This window comes from Arachis stenosperma, chromosome 6, assembly GCF_014773155.1.
Source record: "Arachis stenosperma cultivar V10309 chromosome 6, arast.V10309.gnm1.PFL2, whole genome shotgun sequence".
Taxonomy (NCBI): Eukaryota; Viridiplantae; Streptophyta; class Magnoliopsida; order Fabales; family Fabaceae; genus Arachis; species Arachis stenosperma.
This window is the reverse complement of record NC_080382.1, coordinates 32,737,835-32,745,520: the sequence shown is the minus strand read 5'-3', so window position 1 is coordinate 32,745,520 and position 7,686 is coordinate 32,737,835. Positions and strand designations below refer to the sequence as shown.

The 7,686-nt window shown below is 41.9% G+C and overlaps 1 pseudogene; it reads right to left on the bottom strand.

Moving 5' to 3' along the window:
• Positions 1-7,686, bottom strand: part of LOC130933415 (uncharacterized) — a 35,985-nt pseudogene that overhangs the window by 5,691 nt on the left and 22,608 nt on the right.

The window sequence follows — 7,686 nt, the reverse complement described above, 5'->3', positions numbered from 1 at the left end:
AAAATCAAAATAGGATAAAAAGAAGAGAAATACTATAGATCCCAAAATATCAAAGAAACATAGTTCCAATTAGATGAGCGGGACTAGTAGCTTTTTGCCTCCGAACAGTTTGGCATCTCACTCTATCCTTTGAAGTCAGAATGATTGGCATCTATAAGAACTTAGAACTCAGATGTTATTGATTCTCCTAGTTAAGTATATTGATTCTTGAACATAGCTAGTGTATGAGTCTGGCTGTGGCCCAAAGCACTCTGTCTTCCAGTATTACCACCGGATACATACATGCCACAGACACATAATTGGGTGAACCTTTTAGATTGTGACTCATCTTTGCTAAAGTCCCCAATTAGAGGTGTCCAGGGTTCTTAAGCACACTCTTATTGCCTTGGATCACAACTTTATTTCCTTCTTTTTTTTTTCGAAAATTTTTTTTTTGAATATTGCTTTTTCTTGCTTCAGAATCAATTTGATGATTTTCAGATCCTCAATAACAGTTCTCTTTCTCCTCATTCTTTCAAGAGCCAACAATTTTAACATTCTTAAAACAACAAATTCAAAAGACATATGCACTGTTCAAGCATTCATTCAGAAAAACAAAAAGTATTGTCACACATCAAACTAATTCAACTAGTTCAGAGATAAATTTCGAAACCCTGTACTTCTTGTTCTTTGTGATTAAAGCATTTTTCTTTTAAGAGAGGTGATGGATTCATAGGACATTCATAGCTTTAAGGCATAAACTTATTAATTTTATTAATTAAGAACAAGACGCAATATAGATATAAATGAGACTAAAAATAATAAATAAAAAAACGAAAAATATAGGCTCCTAATGATAGAGGTTTTCACAGAGTTAGAACTCAACACGTTGATTTTGAGAAGTGGATGCTCCCTCAGCTTGAGAGGAGAGCTTTTGGCGTTTCATCACTTGAATTTCACGCCCTGCTTCTCTTGCCTTCCATTGTCTTCTTAGTGATTGGATGTTCAATGGGTATGAGTTCATCTTCTTCTATCTTCACCCCAGCCTCTTTACAGAGCAAGGAGATCAAGCTTGGGTAAGCCAATTTGGTTACAGTGGAATTCCTATTTGCAATTGTGTAGATCTCACAAGCAATCACATGATGCACCTCCACTGCTTTTCCAAGCATAATGCAGTGAATCATCACTGCTCTCTTGATGGTGACCTCAGAATGGTTGCTAGTGGGCAATATGGAACGCCCAATAAAGTCTAGCCAACTCTTGCAATTGGTTTGAGGTCTCCCCTCTTGAGTTGGTTTGGGACACCCTTAGAATTGGTTATCCACTTAGTTCCAGGGAGGCATATGTCCTCTAGAACTTGATCCAACCCCTTATCTACTCTCACCATCCTCCTATTAAAGGAATCAGGATCATCTTGTAGTTGAGGTAGTTTGAAGATTTCTCTTATTTGTCCAGATGGAAGTACATAACTTTCCCTCTGACCATGGTTCTGTGGGTATGGTAAGCGGTTCCAGTCATTCTTTGCTTATCTGTAGCCACAGATTTGAATAGAATTCCTGAACCATGTTCCTTCCAACCTTTGTCTCAGGATTGGTCAGAACTTCCCAACCTCTGTTTCGAATTTGCTCTTGGATCTCCGGATATTCATCTTCTTTCAGATCAAATTTAACTTCCGGGATCACTGACCTCAGACCCATTATTTGTGATAATGGTCTTCATGTTCTTTGGTTAAGAACTTCTCTTCATTCCAAAGATTCTTGGATTAGTCTCTTTCTTTCCTCTTGAGTTGGTTGTTTTCCCTTGGGAGCCATGATATTGATGAATCTTGGCTTAGTGATCACGGAAAAAGCACACCAAACTTAGAGGTTTTGCTTGTCCTCAAGCAAAAAGAGAAGAAAGAAGATAATAGAGAGAGAGAGGGGAGAGAATTCGAATGGTGTGAGGAAGGAGGGGTGAGGAACGTTCATTTATAGAGTGGGGGGAGGAGAATTTCGAAAACAAAAGAGAGATTTGAAAGGAAATTTGAAAAGATATGAAAATATTTGAGAAAAGGGTGAGTTTTTGAAGAAGATTTGAGATTATTTTGAAATAGATTTGAAAAATGGTTTTGATTTTTGAAGATTTGAAAGTGAGTGATGAATGATTGAAGTGTGATTTTGTAGAAAAGTATGGGTGAGAAAAGGAAAGTTTGAAAGAATCTGATTTGAAAACAAAATTGTGGTCCCCCCACCTTTCTGGCGTTAAACGCCCAGAATGGTACCCATTCTGGCGTTTAACGCCCACTTGGCACCCTTTTTGGGCGTTTAACGCCCAGCCAGGTACCCTGGCTGGCGTTAAACGCCAGAAAACCTTCCTCACTGGGCGTTTTTCTGAACGCCCAGTGATGCTGCACACCTGGCGTTAAACGCCCAGAATGGTACCATTACTGGCGTTAAACGCCCAGAATGGTGCCCATTCTGGCGTTTAACGCCCAAAATGCCCCTTACTGTCGTTTTTTTGCCAGTAAGCTCATTTTCTCTGCTTTTTGAGCTGAATCCTTCTGTAACTCTGTGAATTCCTTCATTTTTGATACTTGCCTCTGTAAGAACTAATCATACAACTTCCTAATGACTGGGTTGCCTCCCAGTAAGCGCTTCTTTACTGTCTTTAGCTGGACTTCTGCTGAGAATCACTCAAGCCTCAGTTTTGAGCATTCCTGCTCAAAATTTCCTTCAAGATAATGCTTGATTCTCTGTCCATTAACAATGAACTTCCTGTCAGAATCAATATCCTGAAGCTCAACATATCCATATGGTGACACTCCTGTAATCACATATGGACCCCTCCAACGGGATTTGAGTTTTCCTGGAAACAGTCTGAGCCTAGAGTTGAAGAGCAGAACTTTTTGTCCTGGCTCAAAGACTCTGGTTGACAATCTCTTGTCATGCCACTTCTTTGCCTTTTCCTTATAGATCTTAGCATTTTCAAAGGCATTGAGTCTGAACTCCTCTAGCTCATTAGCTGGAGCAATCTTTTTCACCAGCTAACTGTGCATCCATGTTCAGGAATCTGGTTGCCCAGTAGGCTTTATGTTCCAGTTCCACTGGCAAATGACAGGCCTTCCCATACACCAGTTGGTATGGGGAGGTCCCTATAGGAGTCTTGAATGCTGTTCTGTATGCCCACAGAGCATCATCCAAGCTCTTTGCCCAATCCTTTCTTCGGGACATTACAGTCCGTTCCAGGATTCTTTTTAGCTCTCTGTTAGAGACTTCAGCTTGCCCATTTGTCTGTGGATGATACGGAGTTGCCACTTTATGGCTGATTCCATATCTAACCATAGCAGAGTATAGCTGTTTATTGCAGAAATGAGTGCCCCCATCACTGATTAGCACTCTGGGGACGCCAAACCTGCTGAAAATGTTTTTCTGGAGGAATTTCAGCACAGTCTTGGTATCATTAGTGGGTGTAGCAATTGCTTCTACCCATTTAGATACATAATCCACTGCCACCAGAATGTAAGTGTTTGAGTATGATGGTGGGAATGGCCCCATGAAATCAATTCCCCATACATCAAACAATTCTATCTCTAATATTCCTTGTTGAGGCATGGCATATCCGTGAGGCAGGTTACCAGCTCTTTGGCAACTGTCACAGTTACGCACAAACTCTCGGGAATCTTTATAGAGAGTAGGCCAGTAGAAGCCGCACTGGAGAACTTTAGTGGCTGTTCGCTCACTTCCAAAATGTCCTCCATACTGTGATCCATGGCAGTGCCATAGGATCCTTCGTGCTTCTTCTCTGGGTACACACCTGCGGATCACTCCGTCAGCACATCTCTTAAAGAGATATGGTTCATCCCAAAGGTAGTACTTGGCATCTGAAATTAGTTTCTTTCTCTGCACATAACTGTACTCTTTGGGTATGAACCTCACAGCTTTATAGTTTGCAATATCTGCAAACCATGGAGCTTCCTGAATGGCAAAGAGTTGCTCATCTGGGAAAGTCTCAGAGATTTCAGTAGAAGGGAGGGACGCCCCAGCTACTGGTTCTATTCTGGACAGATGATCAGCTACTTGGTTCTCTGTCCCTTTTCTGTCTCTTATTTCTATATCAAACTCTTGCAGAAGTAACACCCATCTGATAAGCTTGGGTTTTGAATCCTGCTTTGTGAGTAAGTATTTAAGAGCAGCATGGTCAGTGTACACAATCACCTTTGATCCCACTAAGTAGGATCTAAACTTGTCAATGGCATAGACCACTGCAAGTAACTCTTTTTCTGTGGTTGTGTAATTCTTCTGTGCATCATTTAGAACACGGCTAGCATAATAAATGACATGCAGAAGTTTGTTATGCCTCTGTCCCAACACTGCACCAATGGCATGATCACTGGCATCACACATTAATTCAAATGGTAATGCCCAATCTGGTGCAGAGATGACTGGTGCTGTGACCAGTTTAGCTTTCAGGGTCTCAAATGCCTGCAAACACTGTGTGTCAAACACAAATGGTGTGTCAGCAGCTAACAGGTTACTCAGAGGTTTAGCAATTTTCGAAAAGTCCTTAATAAACCTTCTGTAGAATCCTGCATGCCCCAGAAAGCTTCTGATTGCCTTAACATTGGCAGGTGGTGGTAATTTTTCAATTACCTCCACCTTTGCCTTATCCACCTCTATCCCCCTGCTTGAAATTTTGTGCCCAAGGACAATTCCTTCAGTCACCATAAAGTGACATTTCTCCCAGTTTAAAACCAGGTTAGTCTCTTGGCATCTTTTCAGGACAAGTGATAGGTGGTTAAGACAGGAGCTAAATGAGTCTCCATATACTGAAAAGTCATCCATGAAGACTTCCAGAAATTTCTCTACCATATCTGAGAAGATAGAGAGCATGCACCTCTGAAAGGTTGCAGGTGCATTGCACAGACCAAAAGGCATTCTCCTATAGGCAAACACGCCAGAAGGGCATGTGAATGCTGTTTTCTCTTGGTCTTGAGGATCTACTGCAATTTGGTTGTAGCCTGAGTAGCCATCCAAAAAGCAGTAATAGTCATGGCCAGCTAGTCTTTCTAGCATTTGGTCTATGAATGGTAAAGGAAAATGATCCTTTCTGGTGGCTGTATTGAGTCTTCTGTAGTCAATACACATGCGCCACCCTGTGACTGTTCTTGTAGGAACCAGTTCATTTTTTTCATTATGAACCATGTCATGCCTCCCTTTTTGGGAACAACTTGGACAGGGCTCACCCAGGGGCTATCAGAAATAGGATAAATAATTCCAGCCTCCAGTAATTTAGTGACCTCTTTCTGCACCACCTCCTTCATGGCAGGATTTAGCCTCCTCTGTGGTTGAACCACTGGTTTGGCATTATCCTCCAATAGGATCTTGTGCATGCATCTGGCTGGGCTAATGCCCTTGAGATCACTTATGGACCACCCAAGAGCTGTCTTGTGTGTCCTTAGCACTTTAATCAGTGCTTCCTCTTCCTGTTAATTTAAGGCAGAGCTTATAATCACTGGAAAAGTGTCACCCTCTCCCAGAAATGCATATTTCAGGGATGGTGGTAATGGTTTGAGTTCAGGCTTAGGAGGCTTATCCTCCTCCTGAGGAATTTTCGAAAATTCCTTTGCCTCCTCTGGCTCTTCCTGATCAGTTGGAGCATCTTTGAAGATGTCCTCAAGCTCTGATTCTAGGCTTTCAGCCATATTGATCTCTTCTACCAGAGAGTCAATAATGTCAGCGTCCATGCAGTCCTCTGGTGTGTCTGGATGCTGCATTGCTTTTACAGCATTCAACTTGAACTCATCCTCATTGACTCTCAAGGTTACTTCCCCTTTTTGTACATCAATGAGAGTTCGTCCAGTTGCTAGGAAAGGTCTTCCTAGAATGAGAGTTGCACTTTTGTGCTCCTCTATTTCCAGCACCACAAAGTCAGTTGGAAAGGCAAATGGCCCAACCTTGACAATCATGTCCTCTATTATGCCTGATGGGTGTTTAATGGAGCCATCAGCAAGTTGGAGGCATATCCTGGTTGGTTTGACCTCTCCAATCAACCCAAGCTTTCTGATAGTGGATGCAGGTATTAAATTAATACTTGCTCCAAGATCACATAAGGCTACCTTGGTGTAAGTGCCTTCCAATGTGCATGGTATCAGAAAGCTTCCAGGATCTTGAAGCTTTTCTGGTAAGCTTTTTAGAATGACTGCACTGCATTCTTCAGTGAGAAACACTTTTTCAGTTTCTCTCCAATCCTTCTTATGACTTAAGATCTCTTTCATGAACTTAGCATAAGAAGGTATTTGCTCAAGTGCCTCTGCAAAAGGAATCTTTATTTCAAGAGTCCTTAAATAGTCTGCAAAGCGGGCAAATTGTTTATCCTGTTCCGCTTTGCGGAGTTTCTGAGGATAAGGCATCTTGGCTTGATATTCTTCAACCTTAGATGCTGCAGGTTTATTCCTTACAGAAGTGGTTGAAAAAGCCTTGTTAGAGGGATTACTGTCAGCACTCTCAGGTGTCTGATTCTCCTTGGGCGTTTGAACGCCAGGAGTGGATGAAGTTTGGGCGTTAAACGCCAACTTCTCCCCCTTTTCTGGCGTTTGAACGCCAGAACTGGGCAGGGAATGGGCGTTTAACGCCAGCTTTCCTCCCTGTTCTGGCGTTTGAACGCCAGTATTGGGCAAGGAATGGGCGTTTAACGCCAACTTTCCTTCCCTTTCTGGCGTTTGAACGCCAATAATATTCCTCTCTGGGCTCTTACTGTCCTCAGAGGGATTTTGAACAGTGGCTTGGTCATCCTCTGTCAACTGTTCCTTAATTGACTTCTTGCTCTTTTGAGCAGTGGCATTCAGTGTTTTCCCACTCCTCAGTTGAACTGCTTGACATTCTTCTGTTATTTGTTTAGATATTTGCTGTTTTGCTTGATTCAACTGCAGTTCTATGCTCTTGTTAGCAACCTTAGTATCATGGAGCATTTCTTTAAATTCTGCTAACTGTTCTGTCATCAGGAGCAATTGTTGATTAAGCTCATTCATCTGTTCTTGAGGATCAGGATCAGTGACTACTGCCATGACCTCTTCTTGTGGAACGAATTCCTTGCTAGAATATAAGTATTGGTTTCTAGCAACAGTGTCTATAAGCTCTTGAGCTTCTTCAATTGTCTTCCTCATGTGTATAGATCCACCAGCTGAGTGGTCTAAAGACATCTGAGCTTTTTCTGTGAGCCCATAGTAGAAGATGTCTAACTGTACCCACTCTGAAAACATTTCAGAGGGGCATTTTCTAAGCATACCTCTATACCTCTCCCAGGCATTATAAAGGGATTCATTATCCTCTTGTTTAAAGCCTTGGATGTCCAGCCTTAGCTGTGTCATCCTCTTTGGAGGGTAGAAATGATTCAGGAATTTGTCTGATAACTGTTTCCATGTCTTTATGCTTGCTGTAGGTTGGTTATTTAACCACCTTTTAGCTTGATCTTTTACAGCAAATGGAAACAGTAATAGTCTATAGACATCCTGATCTACCTCTTTATCATGTACTGTGTCAGCAATTTGTAAGAACTGTGCCAGAAACTCAGTAGGTTCTTCCTGTGGAAGACCGGAATACTGGCAATTTTGCTGCACTATGATAATGAGTTGAGGATTTAGCTCAAAGCTTCTTGCTTTGATGGGAGGTATACAGATGCTACTCCCATATGCAGCTGTAATGGGGTTAGCATAAGACCCCAGAGTCCTCT